This window comes from Schistocerca piceifrons, chromosome 4 (assembly GCF_021461385.2).
Source record: "Schistocerca piceifrons isolate TAMUIC-IGC-003096 chromosome 4, iqSchPice1.1, whole genome shotgun sequence".
Taxonomy (NCBI): Eukaryota; Metazoa; Arthropoda; class Insecta; order Orthoptera; family Acrididae; genus Schistocerca; species Schistocerca piceifrons.
This window is the reverse complement of record NC_060141.1, coordinates 302,779,747-302,794,936: the sequence shown is the minus strand read 5'-3', so window position 1 is coordinate 302,794,936 and position 15,190 is coordinate 302,779,747. Positions and strand designations below refer to the sequence as shown.

At 38.2% G+C, this 15,190-nt stretch overlaps 1 protein-coding gene across 1 annotated transcript in view; it reads right to left on the bottom strand.

The window, feature by feature from the left end:
• The window catches only part of LOC124795005 (UDP-glycosyltransferase UGT5-like), a 154,091-nt gene that overhangs the window by 135,231 nt on the left and 3,670 nt on the right, over window positions 1–15,190 (bottom strand). Inside the window, exon 2 of the mRNA XM_047258761.1 lies at window positions 1,909–1,986. The gene's annotated coding sequence lies outside the window, so the exon portion shown is untranslated. The remainder of the gene's footprint in view (window positions 1–1,908; window positions 1,987–15,190) is intronic.

The following is a 15,190-nucleotide window of genomic DNA, read 5'->3' as shown; positions in this document are numbered from 1 at the left end:
GAATGAAAATGTCTACTGGACTGGGATTCAAACCTGGGGTCTCCTGCTTACTAAGCAGTTGCATTAACCACTGTGACACTCGGACACAGTGTTTATCATGGCATGCCTCTCAGCTGACCAACTTTCCCACCTCGAGCTATCTGTCCACAGATCCTGTCCATGTCCTCCATGCATGCTACTTTGGGATAAATATAGTGTCCATGTGCAGCAGTGGTTAATGCAAATGCCTATTAAGCAGGAGATGCGGGTTCGAATCACAGTCCGGAAAACATTTTCACTTATTGTTGCTGATTCTGCATAAAGTTCCAGTGCAGCTGACATCAGTAGTCCCTTCCCTTCCCTTTTTTCTTATTAACTTTTTGATTTCTTCTGCATAGTTCAGAAAGTATTAGTTGAATATATCTGCTGGTACTAGAACTGTAATCAGAGTTTCTGTCTACACTTTAATGTTATTAATTACTGACCAGGTTGGTTTGCCTTGGTTTTTACAGTTTTTTATGAAATTAATGTTGGATCTTTGAATAGCCAATTGCAACTGCAGATCTTTCTTGTACAGCTTCTTTTTTTTCCATCACAGTTATTAACTCAGGCCTTTTAACAGCAGTAGTTAATTCTTTAGAGTCTCCAGTTCTTGGGTGTACCATGGTTTTTCCTTCCTAATTAATTTCTTCTTCTTCTTCTTCTTCTTCTTTAGAACAAGATGAGCATTTAAGATACTAATCAAATAATTGTTGAAGGTTTCTTAAACGGATTGGGGATAGGAATCACATCGTAGAAGTAATTTGTCCCAGTGTGTTATGCTTATACCAGATACACTACTTCTTTTCAGAATGTACTTTGTTAATATTAAGGTATTTTTATACTTAATTAACTTTTGTTGGGACATGTTCCCATCCACTTTCATAAAATGTTTTATCTCTACTGTAGGCATGCGGTGATCTGAGAAAATAAATTCTTTCACATAGATGGAATACATATCATGAGGACAGAAAGTCATTACCTGATCATACTTTTAGTCTAGTGAATTTTGAATTACTGTAATGGAGACTGTGCTGCCTTAGGATATTCAGTAACTTCTTTACAGCAGGTTTGTTAAAAGTTACAGCAAAGCTTGAATTTTTGTCTCCCCCAAATATTGTTACATAACCTTTCCACTTTGTTACGTAGCAGAGTACCCTGTCTGAATGATCTAAAATAGTATTTTCATCCAAGTCTGGGGCACAGTTCATCCCTGCTAAAATAACTTTCATTCTTGGTTGTTTATTGCTGGATACAGTATTTGCTGCCACTGTGACTCCCTGCAGTAACCATATTTGTTAACCACTGAATTTATTAGCCAGTGATTTGAATGTATCATCATTATTGCCACAGTTATTTTCTGAAGACTCAAATTTAAATAGTTACTTTCAATTCTTTCTTGTTTAATAATATTCCAAATTCTTCCTGTTTCACTCTGGGAGTGTTTTATTTTTTGAATATGGTGCACTTTACATTATATAATATCATTTACTTATTTTTAAGTAAGGAAGTATTTTACAACACTTTTTTTTATTAGGTGAAGCACCTCCACACCCACACTAGCATGATGGCCAACTCAAAAGGTCTACTGCCATCTCTGAATAAGGGTTAGTTTTCACTAAAGTGAGATGTCGCAGGATGTGGGTACTGCGATGTTTTCGTACATCTGGTTAAGGTTAAACATTAAAATGCGCTTATCTGGAGATACATTGGATTGAAAGTCGAACTAAGGGTAATGGTTTGAAGGGCAGAGGAAAAAAAGTGCCAAGGGAAAAAAAACCTCTGCAATAGTTAGGTTGTGTGGTAAGAGCAGTAGCGGATGTCTTGCTGCCTGCGACAGGTCATGCAAGGGTAGGTTTGGTTAGTAGTGGGTATCATGCATGTTGATACCTTTGATGATGTGCTGTGCTGTTACTGGGCGGCTGCCGCTAGGTGCCAGTGTTGATCTCTCGGTCAGTGTCAGCAAACCTGTAACAGTTAGGTTCATCATCGTTTTGTGACCGATAGGTCATTTATCCAATGGACAGTGCAGGGTGATGTTGGTGATTTGTTTGTGTGTCAGTGGGTAAGCTCATCAGTTTCCCTGCTGTAGCCTGTTGGTCAGCTTTAGTAGCAGCTGGTATTTCCAGTCAATGTTGCTGATATGCAGGGGCTTGCCGACGTTTGTCGCTTGTTGGTGTGTGTTACCTTATCATAGGTGGTTATGCCCTAGCTAGCAGTGTCTTCGGCCGCTTATACTTCCACCTATGGTTGTGATCATAGTTCATAGTTCGAGTATCTCAAGTTCCTGTATAGTCATATGGCATGTTTTTTGAATACTTCCTTGAGGTTTTCAAGGCGGTATTCATTGTGAAGATCCATGGTGCGTGTGTAGCGTGGAGCATTGCTAATGATTCGTAGCAATTTTTTCTGTATGATCTGCAGGCAGCGCAGTCATGTAGGAGCTGCATATCCCCAGATGGGAGCTGCATACATCAGAGGTCTAATCACTGTCATGTATATGGACCTCGACGCCCTCATGTTCAGTGTGTTTTCCCTGTTGAGCATTGGGTACAGTTGTTTGAGCCTTGCATGCACTCTGTTGGCAATGTATTTTATGTGGTCCCCCCATGGAAGTTTATGGTCTTGCCAGACACCGAGATATCTGACTTTTTCCCCGAAATGTATTGGGCATGTATGTAGTGTTTTCTGTCTACTGTGTTGGTGTTTACACAGTAGTTTCAGTCTGCATGTAAACAGAACTGCTTCACACTTGTCAGCGTTTACTTTAATACGCCATTGCTCCAACCAAGGCTCAGCAGTTTTGAGTGCCATCTGTATTCGTGAATAAATGTTTGATGGTTTCCAATCTTGTGCAAGGATGGCTGTGTCATCCATGTAGATGGCTAATGTCGTGTTTTGTGCAGCCGGGAAGTTATTAATGTTCAAGTTGAACAAAATGGGCCCTAGGATGCTTCCCGGGTACTACAGCTTGGATACCATGTCGTGTTGATTGTTTGCCCTACAAGTCAGTGTTGAAATATCTGTTTGTGAGATATGAGTGTACAAGACGTATGAGTCCATCTGGGAAACCAGCTTCACTTAGTTCGTGTATGAGGCCATGGTGGTAATAGTGCTTTAATTTATTGACAATGATGGGACAACAAGACTCGCTGTGCTTAGCAGTATGTCTAAGAAAGAGCAAAATTTTACACTTACACTGTTTACTTTTGAAATTTCTTCCCAGTGTTCTTTCCTGAAATTTCTCTCTAAACACTATAGGTGAGTCATTATTTATGGATCTTTGATAGAGTACTTTTCTTCCATGAACTCTAGCTAGCTGTTTGGTATATTTTATTGTCAACATTTGACCATCATCATTATGTAAACCATTGACTATTGGTTTTACATCTAAAGGTTGTTGCCTCTAAAAACAAACTTTCAATGCCTTTTGCATTATAACCTTCAATAGTCATCTGCATTTTAACTGTGAAAATAATTTAAAGTTGGACATCAATGATTCTAGGTGTGTCTTGTCGGTACTGTCCAAATAGAGACCGATATTAAAGTCTCCACTAATGATGATTCTTCAGTTAAGTTTGCATAAATCTTCACAAATAATTATTCTTCAACTGAATCTTTATAATCTTACTAAACACTAGCTATTTTATGAAACTTAATATATTTACTGACAGTGGCACGTTCTGGTAAACAATCTGCGCTACTAGCTTGTGTGTTTTCTGATCCACTGTCGTGGCACAGCATGCAAAATCTGTTCAGCACAATGTTCATTAACCTGATAAACCTGTCAATTAACTCCTCCTCCTTTTTATTTTTATATAATGCAGGTGCCCATTTCCTCTTAGTGCTTCTACAGTAGTATGACATTAACTTGTATCAACTAGATGTAGCTATCCACTCTGAATTTAGTTTTATTTCTGCAGCATCATTTGTTAATGTGAGCCTTTGTTTTCTTTTGTTAAGATATGACTTAATTTAGGCTAGGGCAATTCCTTTATACGGGCAGTTCAAAAAGTCTCCCCGCAGTGCCGTATGATTGTTAGCCGTGCGTGCCATATGACTGTTCACCTGCTTGGGTTTTTCAATAAAACAATAAGTGCACAACAATACTGCAGTGATATTCTGTACCCATTCGTAGGAGAACTTGTGTTAAGTGGAATACTGAATGGTTATTTTCAAGAAGATGGTGCAACCGTGCATACATTTCAATGTCACTGCTTGCTGAGGTTTTTGATGATTGCATAATTTCACACAGACTTTGGTCTCCAAGATCGCCTGACCTAACACCGCCTGACTTTTTCTACTGGGGTGCAGTGAAAGCAACTGTCTATAAAAACCATCCAAAATCAATCAATGAATTGAAAACTGCAATATCTACCTTCACTGCTTCTGTTAGAGAAGAAATGTTGCAGCTTGTTTTTGTAAACATGATTAGACGAATTGAATTCTGTATGCAACAACAGAGGGGACACTTTCGACATTCAATGTGAAAATTTGTAAGTAAAAATGAATATTCAATAAATTAATAACTTTTATTTCACTGAGTTTCATTTCAGTATATTCACTGCAGCATACAGCACACGCGGCTAACAATCATACGGCACTGCGGAGAGACTTTTTGAACACCCCATATTATACCATTGTAGATTCTCTAGTAGAATTTGATGATCTACACAAATGAAGGTCTTGGCAAGATCATAAAAAATGTCAACAGGTTTATTTTTTTAAATATGTTCCCCCAGAATTGAGGTTGTTGGATCTAACTGCTTTTCCTATAGAGAAACCTTTGTGAAAGTCAAACTAAAATGTTGTTTACAGCTATTGCTCAATATTCAGTTACAAAGTTACTTTCTCAATTTTTTTGATAACGCGAGGAGATGGAAGATGGGTCTGTAACTGTAGTTCGCATGGTTATCTCTACTTCTGGAACAGGATGTTACTGCATATTTTGGCCTCACAGGAAATATGTTTTGAATCATTGACTGACTGCAAAGGTAGTTGGGGAAGAGAGGCATCAAGTTCACACAAGATTTTAGTACTTTGGTTGAAACACCAACATACTGAGAACAGTTATTGATTTTCAATGTCCTAATGATTTATGTTATGATCTCCTGTTTTGGCAAATTTATGGTTGCTGGTGGTTGGTTGGTTTTGGGGAAGGAGACCAGACAGCGTGGTCATCGGTCTCATCGGAATAGGGAAGGATGTGGAAGGAAGTCGACCGTGCCCTTTCAGAGGAACCATCCCAGCATTTGCCTGGAGTGATTTAGGGAAATCACGGAAAACCTAAATCAGGATGGCTGGACGCGGGATTGAACCGTCGTCCTTCCGAATGCAAGTCCAGTGTCTAACCACTGCGCCACCTCGCTTGGTCCACTGGTGGCTGGTGGAGCCATAGCAAACACTTGCAGTCAAGTAGGTGTGTCTTCCAATTATGTGCAAGTCCAGGTATACAATTTGATGCAGTGATGACAGATGGTCCCAGGTGAAGCAGCTTCTTTTCTTCCATTTCATCTCAGTGTTTTGTATTCTTTCCTATGTTGCCTCTTATGAGTCACTGTTTGTCAGCTGTTTTCTACAAAAAGAAGTGCCACCCAGTGGACTGAAGATCTCCCAAAGGAATGGTCGAGAGCTGAGGATTTCCAGCTGGTAACATTAATGTGACACATCTTCTTGTTAGCCTGAATTACATCTTAAACCATTTCCTCTGACACCCCACACGTTGTTGCCCACTGTTACCTCAAACAATCCTTTGGGCATGCGGACTACATGCCCTGCCCATGGTAACTGGTGTCTTAAAGCCAGTGTTTCTATATTGCCTCTTCAATGATGCTTTCATTTGAAGGCATCAATCCTTCCATGTTACATGCAGAATCTTCTTCAGGCATTGTTGATGATACTGTTCCAGCTGTTTTAGATACTATCTGCAACATATCCAGGATTTAGATCCATAAAGTAGGGTGAGAATTACAGCTGAACTGTATATAAGGATCTTCTATGTAGCATTGACGTCGTGGTTGTCCAATACTTGAGATCTTAGCCTGGCAAAGGATGGTCCAGTACTGTTAATTCTGCACTGAATTTCTGAATCTGTATTTGCACTTGAGAGGATGCTGCCAACGTAAGAAAGGGTGTTAACTACTTGAAGAGTCACTCTGCCAATGGTGATGCTGATATTTTTTTGTCCTTCCTGAGGTGCTGGTTGGTGAAACATCTATTTTTTTACTGATGTTCAGTTTGAGGCCAATCTTTTTGTGTGCTGTGTAGAAGGCATTCAGGATTAACAATAGTTCTTCTTCAGACTGAGCTACAACTGCATTGCCACCAGCATAATGTATGTGTAAGTCAACTAATGCTGCACAAAATGTTAGAATGGTTCAGATTAAACTGCTTCCCACCTATCCTTTATGTTAACTGTATTCCTGGAAGAATATCATCTATGACAAACTGCATTATAGTGGCAACATACAAGGAAAATAACATGAGGACAATCACACATCTTTGTTTGATATGGAATGACTCACTAGCAGAGTTTTTACCCATGATGACAGCTGCTGTCATATATCTGTGTAGAGCAGTTTCAACAATCAATTTCTGTAGAAAACCATACAAAACTAAAATTTTCCATGAAGCTTCACAGGTTATGGAATCAAATGCCTCTATGAGGTCAAAAAAGGCAATGTAAAGAAGTCTGTTTTGTTCCCTCCATTTTTCCTGAAGCCAAAAAGCTGGAATTATCATATCTGTGGCTCCTTTAGGACTGAAACCACACTTAATTCTATGTGATAATTCCTCTACTAATGGCATAGCAGGATTTGCAAGAATTTGAGTAACTAGCTATCCCAAACCAGACCCTAGTGATATTCCATGAGAGTTATTGCAGTCTGTGTGACATCTTTACTTAAATATGGGAACCACCACATCATTTCTACAATCAATAGTCATTTCTTCAGTGTTTGGGATTTTAACAATCAGCTCATATACAGGTCTTATGAGTACCTCACCATCTTCTTTGAGAGCTTCCACTGGTATACCACCAGGACAAATGCCCTTGGTGTACTTTGTTAGATTGACAGCACACTTCATATAATGCTGGTGGGGAGCCAAGTTGTTCTTTTATGGGTTTTAGTTCTATTATGTCATACCCTTACCCTTGTTCATGAGCAGCTGATTTCTGATTCATAAGGTCTTCAAAATGTTCCTTTCCCCTATTCATGATGCAGCATCGATCTTTTAGAAGTGTACGCTTATCACTGGACAAAAGTGGATTTCTACCAAAGATGGTTGAACCATATACCGCTTTTGTGGCTTGGAAGGACTGTCACCTGTCTTTGTTTGCTAGATGTTGTAACTCTTTACCTCTGATGATCCACCATATATTCTTCAGTACATGGATAGTTCTTTATACTGATGTCTGGGCGAGGTGAAAGGTTTCTTTCTTAGCAATGGGTTCATCTCCTTTCACAATGCTTGCAAGTCTTTCCTCTTCTCTGAGATAAGTGCTTCAATTTCTTCGTCATTTTCATGAAACCACTTCTAATGTTTCCTAGTTTTATATCCTAATGTTTTACAGACATCCATAATAGTGTTTTCCCAGTGTTGTGTTACACCATGATTACATTCCTTAGACAATGTCTGACGAAGCCGTTTCCTGTTCTGAGAGACATATTATAACTTACCAAACTTCTCACTATCAGATGTGTGTAGACAGTTCTTTTGTTTACTCATGTGGGTGAACACTGACAAATGCATGCTGGATCTAGTAAGTCAGTCATCTTTCCAACAGTCGTTGGCTTCTGCCACCACTTTAGTGATGAAAACATCATGTAGATCATCTTGCCGACAATGACATCACCGAAGTGCAGTGCATCGTTGCAGCAAATCTTTTTACAAAAGATGACATTGGTAATTGTCAATTCATGTTCAGGACATTTAGAGAGAAGTCTAATATCAGTGGAGTTTTCACTGCCAGCTCCCTTCTTGCCAGCGACACCATTTCACATTTTGTAGTCCTTCCACATCCAAGCATTAAAATCACCAAGAAAGATTATTTTGTCTTGGTGATTGATTTGTAATAGGATGTTATCCAGAACTGAACAGAATGTTTCTTTCATATCAGAGGATGCAGGAATCTGGATCACTATGGCATGCTGATCCCCATACAGTTGAAGTCTCAATGTCATGATGTGTTTTTTATGCCCATCTGGAAGCTCCAGCATGTCCTGAGAAGCTTGTTCTTGATAGCAAAGCACACTCCGTGTATCAGTCTTCCAGAACTCCATGTATTCAATCTTCCAGAAGAAACTGTAGGCTGCATCTAGTTCATTCAGCTGGCCATCATCATCAAGACAGGTTACTTAGAGTGCTGGTATGTCACTGTTATATCTTCTTAACTTTCTGCCCTTTGGCTCAGTTAGCATTCTTACATATCATGTTGCAAAATATAATTTATTATTTTCTCAACTAAATATGCAATACTGCAAGTGACTGACTGTTCTAGGCCTGCCCCTATATAAGGTGAGATGAGTGGATCCTAAATAGGACTGCTCAATCATAGATGCAGCTGCCGAATTGCTCCACAGTCACAACCCTAAGTGAGACAACCGATCACATACCTACTGCTTACATGCCAAGCTATCACTAGAGCCTTCAGACATCACAGTCCTATCCCCTTTGCAACTTCTTGATCATCACAGGACTTTTGGAAGAAAGCCATTTTCTTGTTGGAAGACTGTTTTGCATTACATCTTTTAGCTTGAGATTGTTGCTGCAGTCCAACAAATATGTATTTTTTTATGACCAAGGAAGTATGTATTATCATCCAGTATCCTTGACGTTGATTTGTTGTAGGATCTTGGAATGTATACTGAGCTCAAACATAATGAAGTGTCTTGAACAGAATGACCTCCTTAATGTCAACCAGCTTGGATTTCAAAAACATCAATCATATGGAACCCAACCCTCACTTTTCTCAAGCGACGTACTGAAAGCTTTGGATCAAGGCAACCAGGTAGATGCAGTGTTTCTTAATTTCTGAAAAGATTCAGTACCAGATCTATGCTTATTGTCAAAATTTGTGGCTGGATTGAGGACTTTTTGGTAGGAAGGACACAGCATGTTACCTTGGATGGAGACATCATCATATGTAGAAGTAACTTTGGGTGTGCCCCAGGAAAGTGCTTTGGGACCCTTTCTGTTCATGTTGTATATTAATGACCTTGCAGACAATATTATTAGTAAAACCAGGTTCTCTCTCTCTCTCTCTCTCTCTCTCTCTCTCTCTCTCTCTCTCTCTCTCTCTCTCTCTCTTTTTTTTTTTTTTTTTTTTTTTTTTTTTTTTTTTTTTTTTTTTTTTTTTTTTTTTTTTTTCCGAGGATGCTGTTATCCGTAATGATGTACTATCTGAGAGAAGCTGCAGAAATATTCACTCAGATCTGATAACATTTCAAAGTGGTGCAGAGATTGGTAACTTGCTATAAATGTTCAGAAATGTAAATGTTTGCACTTCACAAAAACAAAAAAAATGCAGTATCTTATGACTATAACATCAGTGAGCCACTGTTGGAATCGGCCAACTCATACAAATACCTGGGTGCGACACTTTTTAGGGATATGAAATGGAATGACCACACAGGTTCAGTTATGGGTAAAGCAGGTGGTAGACGATTTCAGTTGGGGAAGTGCAATCAATTTACAAAAATGATTGCTTACAAATCACTCATGGGACCAGTTCTAGAATACTGGTCAAGTGTGTGGGACCCATACAAGATAGCACTAACAGGGCATATAGAATGTATACAGAGAAGGGCAGCACAAATGGTCACAGGTTTGTTTAATCCATGGAAGAGTGTCACAGAGATACGAAGGAACTGAACTGGCAGACTCTTGAACACAGATGTAAAACTATCCTGAGAAAATCTATTAACAAAGTTTCAAGAACCAGCTTTAAATGATCAGTCAAGGGATATACTACAACCACCTATGTATCACTCACATAGAGATCATGAGGATAAGATTAGAATAATTACTGCATGCACAGAGGCATGCAAACAATCATTCTTCTCACACTCCATACATGAATGGAACATGAAGAACCCCTAATAACTGGTACAATGGGATGTACCCTCTGCCATGCACCTCATGTTGGTTTGCAGGATATAGATGTAAATATGTTCACTGGAAAGTGGGTGTAAAACGATTTATGAATTCCTGGTCACCGCAGCCTCCATCTGCCATTCCAGCTGAGATTGAACTTTCTGTCCTAATGCCTGCTCTGCCATTGGCGACTTTCTATGCTATTGACCACAAGTGGTTCATTGCCTTTAGTCGAAGTTTCCCACCCTAAGGGCAAAATCCTCATAAGTAAAGAACAGGGTGCAGCATGTACAGGTGAGGTTGAAATTTACACCCCAGTGTTGAGTATGCTGCACTTGTCTTAGTATATCTAACTGGTCGCTTTTTCAGCTAATCTTAGGAAGACTTCATTGAACACAGTGGTTGATGATTTAAGTTTAATATAATGTATCTCACATCTGTAGTCACCTGGGAGTTAAATATCATTTGCCTTGTGAGTATTTGATTTAAGGCCTAAAATATAATGCTCAAAATTGTCTTTGCTTTGGTCTTACATTTTAATTCTTTCTTATCTTTTAATTTTTTTGTGCATAGGTCATGGTTTTTGCTTACTTGAAAAATTACACCCTTACAGTTTGATTCTGGAATCATTTAAGCAGGCTTTTTCCAAGAAAAGGAACATCCTTCATATATGTATGCTAAATACAATTTTATAATATACTGTTACCCCACTAGTGTGATTCTGACAACCCTCTGATCTTCTGCTCTGCACTTTTTTCCAGACACATTTTCTGTTCTATACCCATTGATTTTCTTACAAAGACACACTAAAGTCTAGCTTTTTGAATACTCAGGACTGAATAAAGATGATATTGTTTCTTGGAAGGATAAAGTTTATGAACTCATTCATAAAAGAAGTACTACTGCCTTCACTATAACAATCCTGCTATGTCACTGTCTCTGAGATACGCATTGCTTATACTGACACTATTGTCATCTTTCATATCATATTCCAGAGGAAATACATTAATCCATTAGGAACACTCATAGCTCAAGAAACGGTGATTAACTGCCTTCAGTGTCAGTTCATGAATTTTGCGCAGGTTATTTATCAAGCATCTTGGAATTTTAACTATGCTATCCTTACAGAATTTGTGATTAATTGCATGGACTAAATTAATGGTGACTGCAGCATTAATTCACTGAAAACTAGACAAAAATAATTTGTACCTGGATCACACTTCTTTAACCAGCATAGAGAAAGTATTATGGCATTCTGTAGTTTCCATTTTTGATGGCCTTCCTGCAGACTAAGTGGTAAACCCATAATTTGGAATACAAACTGAAAGACTTCCTTGTGGTGTTGGTTTTTATTCTTTACAGAAAATTCTCAGAATAGTTTAGTGCCATTTTTTCCGAGAAGTCTAAAACACTATCACAATTTTTTTATGTTTCATTTTTTAACATTTCAGCTGCATTCTGTGAATTACTTAGTATCTTGTTCCATGATTCAATAACTTTGGTGTACATGGTCACATAAAAAAAAAGACGTACTTAATGTCCATGTTATTCTTCTGTGGCTCTCACACTCATGAGTTGTGTTCCTGTATATAGCAGACACGTGCTCTGAAGCAATATTTGTTTTTAGATAAACTATAAATTGCTTTTATTCTGCAAATGAAGCCTAACTGATGTTCAAATCATTACAAGGGGGCAGATTTATTAATAAGTTACCAGCAGCTGTTGTACCATGTCTTTAAAATTGTTGCTTAGAATATATTTTTTTGGAAACAAGCTAAAATTGCAGTTAGCTACAATCTGATTTCTTTAAATTATATTATTTGTTCTGGTAGTTATAATGCAACCACCAGTATAACATTTGGGCTACACTGTCTTCTTTTGATATCAAAAGCATTTCTCTTTAAATTAAAAAGCTTGTTACGCCTTCATCTCCCTGATGTTATTCAATCTGTATATTGAGCAAACAGTAAAGGAAACAAAAGAAAAATGTGGGGTAGGTATTAAAATCCATGGAGAAGAAATAAAAACTTTGAGGTTTGCCGATGACATTGCAATTCTGTCAGAGACAGCAAAGGACTTGGAAGAGCAGTTGAATGGAATGGACAGTGTCTTGAAAGGAGGATATAAGATGAACATCAACAAAAAGCAAAATCAGCATAATGGAATGTAGTCGAGTTAACTCGGGTGATGCTGAGGGAATTAGATTAGGAAATGAGACATTTAAAGTAGTAAAGGAGTTTTGCTATTCGGGGAGCAAAATAATTGATGATGGTCGAAGTAGAGAGGATATAAAATGTAGACTGGCAATGGCAAGGAAAGCTTTTCTGAAGAAGAGAAATTTGTTAACATCTAGTATAGATTCCATTGTCATCATTACATACTACAACTATTGAAGTTAGTATAGCTCCATTCTACACAAGCTGCATAAATATTCAAAAATGTAAAATTTTGCACTTCACAAAATGAAGAAATATAGTATCCTCTGACTATAATATCAACGAATTGCTGTCGGAATCAACCGACTCATTCAACTACCTGGGTGTAACACTGTGGGGATATGGAAGAGAATGACCAGATAGGCTGAGTTGTGGGTAAACCAGGGGGTAGACTTTGGTTTATTGGTAGGACACTGGGGAAGTGCAATTAGTCTACGAAGAGATGGCTTACAAACTACTCCTGTGACTGGTCATAGAATACTGCCCAAGTGTACGGGACCCATACCAAATTCGACTCACAGGAGATATTGAACATACACAGAGAAGGGCAACACGAATAACCACAGGTTTGTTTGATACGTGGGAGAGTGTCGCAAAGATGATGATGAAACTGAACCGGCAGACTCTTGAAGATAGATATAAACTATCCCGAGAAAGTCCGGCAACAAAGTTTCATGAAACGGCTTTAAAAGATGACTCTACAAATATACTATAACCCCCTATGCATCACTCACATAGGGATCGTGAAGTTAAGATTAGAATAATTACAGCCCACAAATTCAAACGATCATTCTTCCCACACTCCTTACATGAATGGAATGGGAAGAAACCCTAATAACTGGTACAATGGGACATACCCCTCAAGAACTTAACAGTGGTTTGCAGAGTATAGATGTATATGTAGATGCCAAACAAATGAATGGTGGGCTCCATGTGGTTCCCAAGTTGATTGGCTTAAGACAGAATTACTACTCTGGGCACATTTTGAAAGCACAGATGATGGCTGTTTATCAGTTGAAATCAATTTGCAAAAGTGAATAAATAAAACATGATTTTGTGACTGTTTGCTGCATATTTGGTAATTTTATGCCAAACAAATGGCGCAGCCTAAATGAAACAGTGGAATCTTTCTCATCTGTCACTTGGCGTTGCAGACCACCAGCTTGCATGTATGCTATTTTCTGAACAGGTCACACACATCTCCCTTTTATGACTCATTCTGCAAGAGTGTGAGCCTATTGCCTTCAGGCTCTCAGAATGCCACAGAATCATGATGTCAGAAACATATTTTCATATGGGACAGTTGAGTCTCATGAGGCTTGCTCTACGACAAATGCTTCATGAGCTTGACAAGACCTGCATTCTGAATTACCATCCCTAATGCTAGGGGCAGTGCAGTGCAGCAAGGGGCTGAACTGTAAAGATATTATCATAGTTGAATCCATAGTTTTCTGGGCCAAGACTGGGTTGGAAGAGGGTAGTGAGTGACATAAAAATAAGCTAAAAATGGTCAATACAAGTGTTGAATCGATTGTGTTCTGCACTGCTGGTCTGATCGCTAAAAGTCTCTTTGATGTGTTACCCCTAGGCAAAGAGATGAGGATGGGAATGGGAGGTAAATAACTGAAAGTGACTGATGTTTTATGTCAAAGCTGACTGGTAAGTGTTTATGACATTTCACCACAATGACAGGAGGAAAGGGAAACTACTACTACTACTACTACTACTGATAATAATAATAATAATAATAATAATAATAATAGCTATCAATGAATTACTGATTTTGAGTCAACAGCTCTCAAATCATATAAAAATATACTCCCAAATTTAATTGAATGGAACTCTGCAAATCCTTCTAGAAATTTTAAGAAAAATTTTCATCATGCCTTCGTGTTTTGAGATATCATTAATCATTTTACATACATGCATACTCATGCGTGCATTTATAAAATGGGGTAGGAGGTGTTATGATAAGATGCAGGTTATAAGCAGGTGAGGCTGATAGTAGCTCCACTTGTGCCAAGAGCTATACTGTGTCATACAACCTCTACCTCCTTCCATATGGTAGGAAAATTAAAAATTTGGTACCCGTATATAATCAATTTTTTATGTTGTAAAAGACCTTTACTTTATAATTTATACACTACATTAATACTTTCAAATGCATGCAAGTAGAGTAACCTAATTTTATTTTCAGTATAGATACATCTTATTTCTTTTCCTATCTAAGATGGCACAACCAGACAGTGCCTCTAGTAGGAAGATAAAAATACAATTTTAAACAGCTGTGTTCATGATCGCTATCAGTTGTTAATATTTGCCATTTGAGGCAAATGCCAGAAAAGTTTGTACACATTTTTTTTTCTGAAGTAATATTTCCCCACACAGATGTTAAATAAAATTTCAACACTAGACCTATTACATTTTACCATGGTAAGTTGGAGCCTTGACGAGAACAAGGAGCAGGAAAACCAAACCTGCATCCTGCCCCATATGTAACAATCCAGTACTAGATCTAAGAAAGCCAGATTGGATATTAACTAGCAGACCTAGTAAGCACACACCGACCCTCTGTCATTAAATCTCAACCACTTCGTAACTTACAGTGAAACTAAAATGAATTCACCCAGCCTCCAACATGCTGTTGGTATATACTATATTATGCAATCTGTCTTAACTGTTTGTCATTTTGGGGCTGTTTATAACATGCAGCAATACTGAGTTGTGCATTTTTTACACTGGTAAAGAAGCTTACAAGAGATTAGAACAGGTTCAGAAATCTGTTCCAAAGTGGAAATGAACTTTCTCTTCAGCACACGTACTTGATCAATTTCCAAAGATCTCATAAAAGCACTTTTTTC